General features: G+C 43.3%; 1 protein-coding gene across 2 annotated transcripts in view; it reads right to left on the bottom strand.

Moving 5' to 3' along the window:
- CACNA1E (calcium voltage-gated channel subunit alpha1 E) overlaps positions 1 to 14,706 on the bottom strand; it is a 444,647-nt gene that overhangs the window by 129,504 nt on the left and 300,437 nt on the right. The gene's annotated exons all lie outside the window — the stretch shown is intronic.

Genomic DNA, 14,706 nt, shown 5'->3' with positions numbered 1-14,706 from the left:
GTAGACCTTTACGCATTTCCACTCCTTATAAAGTTTTTGATTAGGACAACTTCTAATTGATGCTGTTAACTTTGCCATTTCCGCAAATTCGCAAATTTAGGCTCTCCATTCTAGTAATTCTGGTATTTTGTCTGTTTCCCAATTTTTCGCCAGGTCTCCCTGGTCCTAATCTAATCTCCTCTAACCTCTGTACCGCAGTGGATTGAGCTCAGGTGAAAGAAGGGCCTTTGCCTCACTTTCCCAACTTGTTTATGTGTATTTGTACAAACTGGACTAAGAGGAAGCCTGCAGCAGGCTGTTGACACCCCCTGAAACCAACTGATCCCTATCACGGCTCAGTGTTAACAAATCAAGCCAAAGGATCACTCGCTCAAAGCTCCTCCCCACTCGAAACCCACTGCAAGCGAGTGCAAATAACCATAACCAAACACTGGAGAGACCTGTCAGGAGTGAGAATGGACCAGTGGTACCAAATAGTATGGGAAACAGCCCTACTAGAAAAATTAACCAATAAACTGAAGCTTAAGGTAAAGGGACCCCTCACCATTAGATCCAGTCGTGACCGACTCTGGGGTTGCAGCGCTCATCTTGATTTATTGGCCAAGGGAGCCGGCGTGCAGCTTCCGGGTTATGTGGCCAGCATGACTAAGCTGCTTCTGGTGAACCAGAGCAGTGCACGGAAACACCGTTTACCTTCCTGCTGGAGCAGTACCTATTTATCTACTTGCACTTTGACGTGCTTTCGAACTGCTAGGTTGGCAGGAGCAGGGACCAAGCAACCGGAGCTCACCCCGTCACAGGGATTCGAACCACCAACCTTCTGATTGGCAAGTCCTAGGCTCTGTGGTTTAACCCACAGCACCACCTGCGTCCCTCTATAAACTGAAGCTTACATGGGGACAAACAGAAGAAGACGCCTTCACCCCGGGATCGCTCCCCTTTATCACATACACAGCCCAACAAGACAATGACAGGAATCCACCAACAGCCTATGAATCAATATGGCTAACCTGATCCAAAACACCCACCCACCCCACTCACACATGAAAACAAAGCTCACCACAGCTAATCACAAACAAACAACCACACCCTAGGCCAACCCCAACCTCTCTCAACACCAAAGGAACACAAACGAATAGCAAAGAGAACCTGCACAAGCGATGCTGACACAAAACCCCACATATACTAAGTAAAATAGAAACATCGCTGCCCGACCCCACTCCCACTTGCCTTTCCACCCTCCTCCTCTTCCCCCCTTTTCTTTCTAATGTAACACTAATGTTTCACAAACGAAACTGATCTGTAAAGATGTTACTTGTAAAAGAAAAAAGAGAGACACTGCTCATACTTTTGTAAACCAAGATTTTTTTAAAAAAATAAAAATACACTAAATAAAATAAAATAAATGCAAGTCCTCTGGGTGTGGGGAAGGGGTATTGGGGGTCTTTGCTGCCTGACTCCCCCACCTGCTTTCATTCTCAGCTTCCTGCAGACTTAAGTTCGCAAATGAGGGCGGAATAGATGCCTCCACTTTTAACTTATGGCTATTTTACTCATTTGCTGGGAGGATGTTTTCCTAACTCATCCCTTCCCTCCCGGCAACCTTTGCTGACCGCAGCTTTCCAAGGACAACTTTAAATGATGTGGGCTGCGCAGGTGGGAGGGCTGAAGCGTCGCTAACAGGCGAGCTTGGCAAAGGCAGGCGAGAGGAGGAGGGTTTCGAAAGCCACGCTTGAAAGCTGAAAACCTTGGCTTGCGGTCCAGGGGATTCGGAAGAGCATGAACGATAAAGTAAGACCTTGTGCATAATTCAGAGGGCAGGGCTGCTGCCTTCCTGCTGTCCGAACCAAACCTCTCTCCTGTCTCTTCAATAGATGCTTATAATTCCACACATTCGCTGCGCACTGACTTTCAGCAGGGAAAGGATTCATTCTCTCTCTCTTTCACACACACACACACACACACACACACAGGCTGATGGGGTGGGGGCGTGGATGCATTATTCAAAGGAAATGTGTTTTGCTGCAGCCATGCTGCAGAGTCGCAGAATCTTCTGAAGGTGTGGAAGGGTGGGTGGAAAGGAAGACAGGAGAGGGAGCAGGAGAATAATGCAGGTCCCCCTGGTAATACACCCAGGCTCCCTTGGCAACCACAATCCTCGCAAGGAGGAAGCTCTGTGGAGCCCACACAACACGCTGTCTTCTTCTCCATCACATCTGCAAAACTGACACTCCAGCACGGAAGCAAGCAGCAGCAGCACGAAAAACAACCCCTGGTGGCCCAAACGAGCACACGGTCTTCCTCTCTTCGCTTGTACAGCTCTGGGACCCCTTCCACTGAAATAAGTTCCAATTAACCTGACTCCACAAAAGGAGGGCCAGTTCACAAAGACAAGCAAGCCCATGTTAAGCATCTAACAAGCTCGGGCCAATGTATCATAGCACTGCTGATGCAAAGCAGGCATAGACTTGGTTGGGTTCTTCAATGGGGGTGGGAAGGAGGCTGACCGGGAGACCTCTATAAGGGCAGGTTGCAATTATATTTTTTGGAAATTGCATTTAAAAAAATAAAATAAACAGTCTATTCACGCATGATGCTTTGCAATGAAATGGACACTTGATAGAGAGCTACCATCAACCCCACCTTTCTAATTAGTATACCTGTTAGGTACACGTGTTTCCAAAAAATACACTTGTCTCATCTGCACATGACATTTCCTTTTTTTAAGTCTACAGTGTGCACCTTAAATTGGACCTAGATGGATTTATGGGATAAAGATACTGTTATCAGTTCCCACCACAGAAAGTTTAATTTATTGGTTTGTTGAATTTGTATCCTGTCTTTGCACCAAATGGTACTTATGACAGCCGGTAGCAATGTCAAAAAATAAAAGCAGCATACAATAAAAGCCAATCAAATATAAACTAAAAAAAAAAAAAACCCAGAAAAACAAGGCAGGTAAAAACATCAGTAAAAACAACCAGTTAAAACCATTTGCAAGTCTCTATAACACTGACTGATTTATAAAGAAAAGTTACGTGTTGTTGGCTGCAACGATAAACCCCATCAGAAAATTAAAATTGCCCCAAGAGCACAATTTGCTTTTTACGAGCCCAGTTCCAGTTCAGAAACCCTGCTGCACTTCCAGTTTCATCATCAGGAGTGTGGGAATGACTATGGTTTCTAGTCAAAAATGAAGGGCAGACCACACATCTGAAAAGCACTTACTCCTTTGGTCTGCCTGTATTTGTAGAAGAGAGTTCCGGGTACCTTCTGGTCTTCTTCACGGCTTCTACACAGCACTACATTGTAAAGTACCTTGAAGAACAGCAGCCCAGATTTTTTCCCCTCCCGTATTAAAGAGTACTCTCTGTCACAGTACAGTGTGGTGTAGTGGTTAAGAGCAGTAGACTCGTAATCTGGTGAACTGGGTTCGCTTCCCCGCTCCTCCACATGCAGCTGCTGGGTGACCTTGGGCTAGTCACACTTCTTTGAAGTCTCTCAGCCCCACTCACCTCACAGAGTGTTTGTTGTTGGGAACGAAGGGAAAGGAGAATGTTAGCCGCTTTGAGACTCCTTCGGGTAGTGATAAAGCGGGATATCAAATCCAAACTCTTCTTCTTCTATGATGTTCATGCTGTCCTTTAGAGAGTCTCTACACTTCTCGCTGAAGGGACGCGGGTGGCGCTGTAGTCTAAACCACAGAGCCTAGGGCTCGCTGATCAAAGGTCGGTGGTTCGCCGGCTCCCTCGGCCAGTAAAGCGAGATGAATGCCGCAACCCCAGAGTCGTCCATGACTGGACTTAAAGGTCAGAGGTCCTTTACGTTTTTACCCCTCTCACTAATCTGGCACTGACTTTGGAAAAATGACTTGATAACCTAGATTAGATGGATGGCGAAGGCCTATTCAGGAGTTCAAGGAATGTGTCGGAGAGATCACAGATGCCTGTTGAGTGGGAAGGTTTGAAGGGGGCTTCTTAACATGGGGATCTGGACGCAATTGGGAATCCCCTTCAGGATCATGCAGGATTCCCAGTTTTGGGAAGGATTCTCAGCACATTCAGCTGAATGTACAAAGAATTCTGCTTCAGGCATTGGGCCTCAGCTCTTAACATTGTCAATGGGGGCACTGGGAAACACATGCCCCCCCATGGTATTGCCACACATGCTATTTAAACAGCTGCATAGGGCTATAGTTGCTGCAATTTTGCCACTGAGGCTAAATTCACCACAAAATATCAAAAAAATCAATAGCTGCCACTACCTAATAGGCTGAAAGAGCAACAGGGGCTTTCTGCACTGAGGAAAAGTTTAACTAGGATATCAAATGAAACTCTGCCACCTTCCAGTCTCTAACCACCCATGACCTCAAAAGAGCAAAAGAAAGGGCACGGAGACTTGACCAAAGGGACAACAGTATTAATGTGGGAAGAGAGTAGTTGAGTTAGCAGCCTCTCTGATCAGACCTGCTGTTAAGTTTATTAACACAGAGAGAATTGTTGCGGGCAAGAAAAAAAGATCAAAATGATTTTAATGATACATACTTGCTCTAGCTGGCATCATCGGTGGGTCTGTTATGTTTTACTTGGCCGTAGAAGTTGTATAGCATAAAGCAGTAATTTTGACTCTGAAATTAATGTCTTTCTCTGCCATCTTGGCAGAAAAGGCAGAGTGGAATCCAGACAGAAGACTGTACATTAATTGGAAATTGATGTTAGGACACAATCTGATTCAGGAATCATTCTCAAATATAGGATGGGTGGGGGAAGCCAAGCATGTCCTTATCCGGGCCAATATACAATTAGAGTCTACGTTGAAAGAAATGGGAGCCTTGTAACCTTTCCACCAATTTACCTCAAACAAGCATGAACTGATGTGTAATTTCCTGGATTTCCCCATGATCCCTTTTGAAACTCTTTAAGAATTATCCAGAGGATCATAGAATAGAATAGAATCATAGAATCATAGAGTTGGAAGAGACCACAAGGGCCATCGAGTCCAACCCCCTGCCAAGCAGGAAACACCATCAGAGCACTCCTGACATATGGTTGTCAAGCCTCTGCTTAAAGACCTCCAAAGAAGGAGACTCCACCACACTCCTTGGCAAGAAATTCCACTGTCGAACAGCTCTTACTGTCAGGAAGTTCTTCCTAATGTTTAGGTGGAATCTTCTTTCTTGTAGTTTGGATCCATTGCTCCGTGTCCGCTTCTCTGGAGCAGCAGAAAACAACCTTTCTCCCTCCTCTATGTGACATCCTTTTATATATTTGAACATGGCTATCATATCACCCCTTAACCTCCTCTTCTCCAGGCTAAACATGCCCAGCTCCCTTAGCCGTTCCTCATAAGGCATCGTTTCCAGGCCTTTGACCATTTTGGTTGCCCTCCTCTGGACACGTTCCAGTTTGTCAGTGTCCTTCTTGAACTGTGGTGCCCAGAACTGGACACAGTACTCCAGGTGAGGTATTGTAGTTTGTATCCACCTGGATGTCCTAATTTGTTAAGTTTTAATTTGTCAATAATGCCTAGAGCATCCTCTGTTGACACCCCTATTGGTCTCCATTCTGCCTTCCTGACAAAGCTAGCTCACGGAGGTATGTTGATGGGAAAAGTGCTAACTGCAGGATGAAAAGACTGATCTTATTTGACAAGACATAGCTAAGCAAATGGATCCATATGTTCATGTTTTGCAGTTCCCTTTGGTTTTGAGAACAAGACCTCACAGTGAAGCTTGGCTCAGGTTCAATGCAGCTCAATGCAGCTCATACAGGTGATGTTTTGCTTAACGCGCACTTTCAGAGGATATTTTTATGAGCAGTTTCATTCTGTTATTAATAACAGTGAAGATTCACCTCCATCTTTATGCTCTAAGGTGTTCAACGAGAAGCTGACTAATGGCAGCAATTCAAGATAAATAGGTGGTTCTTTCACAAAGGCAAAATATCTTACTTACTTAAATACCTAGCTAACTGCAAGAGATATGTAAGAGAAATCAGACCAGGAGGGCCAGATCAGGCTGACATCCGGGGACTTGCTGCCATAAATGTTAGACACAAGGACTGATAAGCTCTGAGCTCTCTGGACTGCACCTGTGAAGTTTTCATACTAAAGTTCCTTTTTGCTCATGTGGACTACTGCTACACCTAGCCTTTCTGCCTCTGAATGTGCAAGTGAACCTTAAAAGTTGAGTTCTTTTTCTTCCAGAGAAAACCGATCCCAGAAAGACCACCCACAGCTTATTGAAGGCTGAAGATGAAAATAGTAGTGGAGTAGTCCTGTTCGCAGCAGGTATGAAACCTGAGTCAAGTTTCCTTTCTCACACAGTTCACTTCCTTCCTATATTGTTGTGAGATCATAAAGGATCTGGCAAGGGTCCCACCTAGGACATCATTCTGTTTCCAACTGTGGTCAGGCATATATACCTCTGGGCAGATGGCCAACAGCCAGGACTTAAAGGTTGCCAACAACTAGAACAGTCTTTCCAATGTTGTTTATTCCCAGCACCTGGAACTAAGAGATACACTACGTCTGAACGTGAAAATTCCATTGAGCTAATGGCTATTGGGATGCAGTTGGTGCTGTGGGTTAAACCACCGACCCTAGGACTTGCTGATCAGAAGGTGGGCGGTTCAAATCCCTACGACAAAGTGAGCTCCCGTTGCTCGGTCCCTGCCTCTGCCAATCTAGCAGTTCGAAAGCACTTCCAGCGGGAAGGTAAACGGCGTTTCCGTGCACTGCTCTGGTTCGCCATGCTGGCCACATGACCCGGAAGCTGTATGCCGGCTCCCTCGGCCAATAAAGCGAGATGAGTGCCGCAACCCCAGAGCCAGCCACAACTGGACCTAATGGTCAGGGGTCCCTTTACCTTTAATGGCTATTAGCCACAATATACTTGTCTTCCAAGAATGTGTCCACTCCTTTGTATAGCCATCTAGCCTTCTGAAAACAATTTTTGTGAATTTTTATGTTGCACTGAATAGTCGTGGGAGAACACAAGTTGTCTGTTCAGAACCTACTACCAATTAGTTTTACAGGGTGATATCATTTCTCCACACCACGATGTCATTTCGTACACACTTCCAGGTGTTATTTTTGTTTTCTAATCTAAAAGAATCCAAAACACTAATAGAGTTTCTTTGTAAGAAAGGACATCAACCTCTCGACCATTCTCATTGCCCCTATCGGTTGACCTTTTCCTGCTCAACAACATCTTTTGACATAAGCAAGAATGAAACTGGTGTGGCGGAAGGCTGGAAGCCCAATGGCAGATGGAGCTGGAGCACAGGACAGGCAGAGACAACTAATTCCAGTTTTGTACCCATCTTCCTCTCTGTTGAGTTGTCTTAAAGAGATATGGAGCCACCTCTGAAAAGACAATGTCCCTGGTTCTCGTCAGTTTGATGAACATTCACACTAAACCTATAAGCGAGATCTGTGAGGTGGATCTTAAAACACAGGCAGGAACTTTAGTAGAAGAAGAAGAGTTTGGATTTGATATCCAAGAAGGGAAGAAGAAGAAGAAGAAGAAGAAGAAGAAGAAGAAATAGAAGAAGAGGAGGAGGAGGAGGTTCAGATTTGATATCCCGCTTTATCACTACCCTAAGGAGTCTCAAAGCAGCTAACATTCTCCTTTCCCTTCCTCCCCCACAACAAACACTCTGTGAGGTGAGTGGGGCTGAGAGACTTCAGAGAAGTGTGACTAGCCCAAGGTCACCCAGCAGCTGCATGTGGAGGAGCAGGGAAGCGAACCCTGCGAGTCCACCGCTCTTAACCACTACACCACACTGGCACACGAGGGCATTAATGAGCTTAAGGAGGAGGAGGAAGCCAGAGCCAACCCAGGAATGGTTGTCAGTACAAAGGCAGGGAGGGTAGGGCTGGCTGAGGGGAAGGAAAGGGCTCAACCCACACTAAGGGCCTTCTTGGTAGTGGCACCCGCCCTGTAGAACACCCTCCCACCAGATGTCAAAGAGAACTACCAGACTTTTAGAAGACATCTCAAGGCAGCCCTTTAGGGAAGCTTTTAATGTTTAACAGACTACTGTATTTTAATACTTTGCTGGAAGCTACCCAGACTGTCTGGGGAAACCCAGCCAGATGGGCGGAGTATAAATAATAAATTATTATTATATTATTATTATAATTTTCACCTGTACTCCCCCCCTCTTTTTTTCTCCCCCCCCTTTTTTTTGCCCACTGCTTTGCCCATGAAAACCCGCTCTTTAACTCTTTGGCAATGTGCAGGAAACCCAAATTGCAGTTTGTGGCGCTGTGGGTTAAACCACAGAGCCTAGGACTTGCCGATCAGAAGGTTGGCGGTTCGAATCCCCACAACGGGGTGAGCTCCTGTTGCTCGGTCCCTGCTCCTGCCAACCTAGCAGTTTGAAAGCATGTCAAAGTGCAAGTAGATCAGTAGGTACTACTCCGGCGGAAAGGTAAACGGCGTTTCCGTGCGCTGCTCTGGTTCGCCAGAAGCGGCTTAGTCATGCTGGCCACATGACCCAGAAGCTGTACGCTGGCTCCCTCGGCCAATAAAGCAAGATGAGCGCTGCAACCCCAGAGTTGTCTGTGACTGGACCTAATGGTCAGGGGTCTCTTTACCTTTACCTTTACTTAGTCAGAGTTAAAGAGCAGGTTTTTCTGTGGGACAAAAAAACAAAAAGCACTCAGACAACAGACCAGGTATTTCAAATGCAACTGCACCACAACACCACAAATTTGTATAAAAGCATTCAGATAGTGGCACTTCACCTTCCACGACCAATTTCCTAATAAGCCTTAAAATGCTGCCGCGCACTGAGTTGACATTTTCATTGAGCTACCTGTATCCATATTTTCCGTTCAAAGATTAGCAGTTTCACATTTGCATCCTTCAAAGAACTCTCAGGTGAATGTCATCTGGCTCTGCTGACTTGTTAACTTGCAATTTGTCAATTAGCATTAAAACTCCATCATTTGTCACCTCTGTTTGACATAACTCCTCAGTTTCCCTGTCGCCTCGCAAAATAAGAGTTCAGATGGGGAAATGTGTCTCCATTATCTTCCACATGAAGACTCACCCATTTTGCCTCTCCAGAACCTGCTTTCAGTCCACCTTTTGTGGTTTAAACATCCTATCCTGGCAAGCTTAACTATCCCAATGCATTATTTTGAAAAAACAACACCCATGATTTTTTGGGTTTATGCTTTTAGCATAACTTTTTAATGCGAATCTTCTAGACTTTTAATGTCTTTCTTTACACTGCTGCTTAATCACACTAGCATCCTCTTTGAAGTCTTTATATACAGTCTAAATCTGCAGTAATATTGATGTTACACTTTGCTCCAAATCCATTAATATTTACTAAAGTACCTTCTTGCAATTTGATGCTACAATTTCTCTCACCATCTCCTGCAACCACATCAGAGCCATTATTCTGCATCCTGTCATCTTTCCATGGCACAAACTTTGCACCCTTCTCTGCCTCAATGCCTCAGCTATAAGTCCTCACTCAGGTCCTATCCTCCTGCACACCTTGGCCACCTTCCTGTAGAAATGGAATTAGACACTAGGAGAGAATCTATGGTTTAGTTATTATCCTTCCTTGCTCAAGCAAGTGAGATCCCTTGCAGCTTAAACTTGGAAGCCAAGTCAATGTTGATTTAACCTTCTAGAAACAATAATCCAGGATGCTGTGAGGCAGATTGTATTTTCCTGGTATTGCCCCCTTTCTCCCCCTTAAAAACAACAATCACACAAACATTGTTTTGTGAATAAATAAAGATATTATTTATTTACATAATCTATATTTCAAAGTGTTATGTACTGAGTTGAATAGGATCCAAACTGCAGCAGTCTGATTGGTCCTAGAACAATAGGATCCAAATTGCAGCAGTCTGATTGGTCCTAGAACAATAGGATTCAGAATGCAGCAGTCTGATTGGTCCTAGAACAATGCAGCAGTATGATTGGTTGGCAGGAACCACCCAATCATGCTCCAGATATAAGTGAATCCACAACCTGATTGGCTTACTGTAGAATTCCAGAATTAGCCAATCATGTGCAGCCCATTGTGTAAATAATGTATATAAAGCAGATACTTTGAGGGGACTTTCATTCATTCCTCCTCACCACTATGAGCTGAATAAAGAGCATGAAATCACTTTGCGACTCTGAGTATATTTCACAAAGCATCAGTTACTGCAGCCAAATGAAGGGAGGTTTATAACAACTATCTAAGTTACAAATGTATAAAATGTAAGTTCAAACTGGGGTCTGAGCTGCACGTGTTGTCAACTTGGCAACATGATGGAGAGATGCCCAGACAGGAAAGAAGCATGTTGTTTTACAGTTTCCTGCCAAAACAAAGGAAGTGACAGAGTTCTCTCTAGCAATTTTTATAGGACAGCTCAGGATGTAAACAGGAGTGGGAACCAGATTAAGCATCATTCCTTCTCCATGTTGAACTCTGCAAGTGTGCACGTGTGGAATCTCAAAAAGAGGATTCTCAGCAAACAACTATTGCCAGGATTCTTTTGGAGGAAACTATAAATCGAATAAAACCAATATACCTCTGTAGCAATACATGTGTATCACACATTGTTTCTTGAAATCTTGCCTGGAAAGTTTCTCCCTTTAGCAGTTTCTAAGAAGCAGGATGAAGGCACAGGGAGAAGAAATGGTAAGTGTATAGGGCAAAAGAACCTAAATATTATAACAGGAATGGAGAGCTTGAGAGGGTGGCAAGTAACACGCAGAGTATATTATCTGGTCTGATGGATCCACAAGTTGCAACCCATCTGCCATTCTCCTTGCTTGGCTCCCGCTCCTTTCAGTTTTCATAGGAATTCTCTTCTTCTTTGGCAATCCCTCATAGCCAAGTAAGATGGTCTTTCCATGAACACGGTCATAACAGTGAGACTGTAAGTGACTGTGGAGGCCAATTCTGGATCCACACATCCTTCCACAGTGGGGACATAGGTTTCCAGGCAGGAGTTGATCACGGTGAGGTACCGTGCCAAATGTACCTTCCTCTTAGCATGTTTCTCCCTTGCGTCCTGAGTTTGAGCGTCTTGAAAGTCCACAACACCTTTGGTAAAGGCTGTTCTCCAATTGGAGCCCTCGCAGGCCAGTGTTTCCCCGTTGTCGGTGTTTATACTACATTTTTTTTGATTTGAAACCTCACTCGCTGGAGCATCACCTTGTCGTGGCGAGTGGGCTTGCACGTTCCTATGACCCTTGTGAGCAAAGCCATGGGGAGTCTCATACTCCCAGCAGGGTCACTCAAGGTGGTAAGGTCGAACGGGAGGAACTAGACAAAGAATGATTCAAGAAGTCCTCAATGGCAGAGCAGATGGAAGCTAACAAGTGGCATGTTACAACAGCTGTGAAGGTGGATGAAGGCTGCAGCAGATAAGAATCTACTGGTCGTCGGGACACTCATGCCATCAGAACAGAGCCTTACTGCAAAGGCTGTGCATTGGTCAGCATGATCTACACACATAAAAACAAATTAACGCACAGGCGTCTTTCAACAACCCAAACTCGCCGTGCGAATTCTACCTCCCCATTAGCAAGGAACCGTCCCTCCCTTAAAGGAGAGAAACCTAAGTCCTCCACAGACCACAAAACAGTGTGTGCAGGGAATCTGATAGCTACAATCAGATACTAATGAACTCGGGAGCTCCAGCGCAGGGTGAAACTTTATTTCTGCAAGGTTCTTTGGTGAGGGATCTTAAAAACACGTTTTTGATTGTGAGAATTTCAGATCTGTTCTGTTGAGGGCACTGGACCAAGCTGGTCCTTCCGTTTAGCATGCTCCTTTGATTTAGTTCACGTAAAGCTTTGTTTACAGATTCAGGGTCTCTCACTGTTGTCATGACAACCCAGTCAGCAGAACATACCCACACACCTGCCTCCCAGGATGGCATGGTCTATAAAATATACATATCCATAGCCTAAGTGTGTGCGCACACATACAAGAATTAGCATACATGGACACGACTAATGCGTATATGTTTATTCATGCGTTATGCCGATACACAAGTCCTTAAAGCCTGCATAAAGCAATATTAACTAGCAAAGATGTGCGTTGGCTTTGGTCGTCTATATGCTAACCAATAACTTAAGAAAACCTGCATCAGACAGATCTTGGGATCTGAGATGCAACTCAAGTCAGTGATGTTCTGACTCAAGTAAATCAGATTTACGAAAATTCCAAGTTAATAACAATAAAACGTGCTGCCATCTGCCTTATTGCAGGGCAGATTCGAGGGTAAACCATACGTGGAATGAGTCTGCCCCTACAGCTTTATGGAGGTAGAAACTGTCTCTCATGCCTTGTTACGCTGCCATTTCTACAGGGATATACGCTCGGTATTTATTACCCCTGCTATGCAAAAATTTCCAAATGAATCCGAACATCAATGTCTAAAATCCCTGATAGAGGACAAGGATCCTAAGATCACATTAAGGGTAGCCAAATTCTGTGCGATTGCCATAAAACTTAGGGAACAAGCTGTGCTATCATAATGATTAAGCCCTTAAATGATAATTTTACGTTATATGTTGGTGACTAAATTTTAATTTATATATTTTTTAACTGTTGCTATATCTGTAGTGTCCTTGTTATACCTAATTGCAAATTCAAATGTTTCCCTATACATACAATATTTCCTTGATATTGTATGCGGGCTGGAACTGGTCTGTGACCGAAATTATTATTATTATTATTATTATTATTATTATTATTATTATTATTATTATTATTATTATTATTATTAATGTAATATTTATGTTAGCTGCTGACATGACTAATTTTGCTACAGTTTTAGGTTTATTTTTCCTGAAGTTTGCGAGCTGTTGTAAGGGACTGATAGTTTGGGAAAGCAGCTAGTAGGCTTTTGAGAATTAGTAAGGAACGAATCTAGTAGTTCGAAAGCACTCCCGGGTGCAAGTAGATAAATAGGGACCGCTTACTAGCGGGAAGGTAAATGGTGTTTCCGTGTGCGGCTCTGGCTCGCCAGAGCAGCGATGTCACGCTGGCCACATGACCCGGAAGTGTCTCCGGACAGCGCTGGCCCCCGTCCTCTTAAGTGAGATGGGCGCACAACCCTAGAGTCTGTCAAGACTGGCCCGTACGGGGAGGGGTATCTTTACCTTTTACCTTAAGGAACACATAGAGGTTAAGGCCTAAACATGAAATGATACAGCAATTTTGAATGTTCAGATAAGCTCTGCACATAGAAGCACAATGCATTTCCACATACAGAGGAGATTTGCACCTCCATGAAGGTTGGACTGCCTTCCGTCACAGGAATGAGGCAGACTTTTCATGACTGCAACATCTGTCCTTAAACACAGCACTTTGCCCCTTATGGAATCCACTGGGTGCCTGTTTCTTGGGAGGGGGGGGGAGGAGAAGGAGGTTTGGCTGCTTTATGTATTTATTTAAAATGAATTAAAAAATAAAATTAATATGCTGCTTGACTGTTCCCCAATAACCCTCCTGACTGCAGCCTGCTTTTCTCAGAATAGTTGGAGAGAATCCAAAGGTCCATTCCCTGTATATAATTTTTTTATCAAATTTTCAGTTTTACAATTTAAAGTGCTCATTTTTACATCCTTAATATATCGATCACTTCCCTTCTTCCCTTTCCATGGTTCATTTTACGTATCATAAATCCCTGCATATTTTACAAAAACTATACCATTCAGTAGTCCATTATTTCATCCTTCAAAACTTGTTAACACTGTTGAATTTATCTTAATGCTTAATTAATTAATTTATCTTAATTAATTAATTATCTTAATTAATTTATTTATTATATTAATTAATTAATTAATTTATCTTAATGCATTTTCAGCGATACACAATTATTTCCCATATATTCAATAAACATTATTGAATCGTCTTTAAACGTATGTTTTTCTTGTTCTCTTATTCTATATATTAAGTCTGCAAGCTGAACATATTCTGTCAATTTAAATTGCCATTCTTCTTTGGTTGGGACCTCGCTCGTTTTCCATTTTTGGCTTAACGAAACAACGGCCGCAGTGGTGGCATACATAAATAACCTTTTTTGACACCTGGGAATTTCAGTCTGAATTATCCCCAGCAGAAAGGACTCTGGGATATATATATATATATATATATATATATGCTTTCGTAGATTTTCACGGGTACAGGAATGCAGGTTTTGGTGTCCTCGGGTGTCTTCCCGTGTAAAAGTTGGTAATATATATATATATTACAACAAAAACAAATCGTACATTATTTTTCACATCCAAATTTTCACAAAATCTTTCTTTTCTGGACTTCCTTCAGCTTTTCCGTAAATCTTTCGTACACGTTATTGATTTACGCATTTCTTATGTTTATATTGTCATTATTTAAACCTTTCCCCCCCTTTATTCCCTTTAAACAATACGTCTCGCGTTTCACAGTGCTTTTTTAAATCCCTCTAGCGTTATTTGGCCCTCACTTATACTCTCCAGATATTTAACAAATTTTCCCCAGTCTTCTGTGAACATTTGGTCTCTTAAGTATCTAATCTTCCCAGTCATTTTATCCAACTCAGCATAGTCTAGCAGCTTCCTTCTCCATTCTTCCATTGTCGGTATTTCCTGTTGTTTCCATTTCTGAGCCAATAGCACCCTTGCCGCTGTCACTGTCTGGGATTTTTTTTTTTTTTTTTTTTGGGTGGGGAAGTACTTTGAAACATTTT

The sequence above is a fragment of the Podarcis tiliguerta genome, assembly GCF_965153285.1.
Source record: "Podarcis tiliguerta genome assembly, chromosome: 6".
In the NCBI taxonomy this organism is placed as follows: domain Eukaryota; kingdom Metazoa; phylum Chordata; class Lepidosauria; order Squamata; family Lacertidae; genus Podarcis; species Podarcis tiliguerta.
The sequence above is the reverse complement of the archived record's forward strand: the minus strand, read 5'-3'. Positions and strand labels throughout refer to the sequence as shown.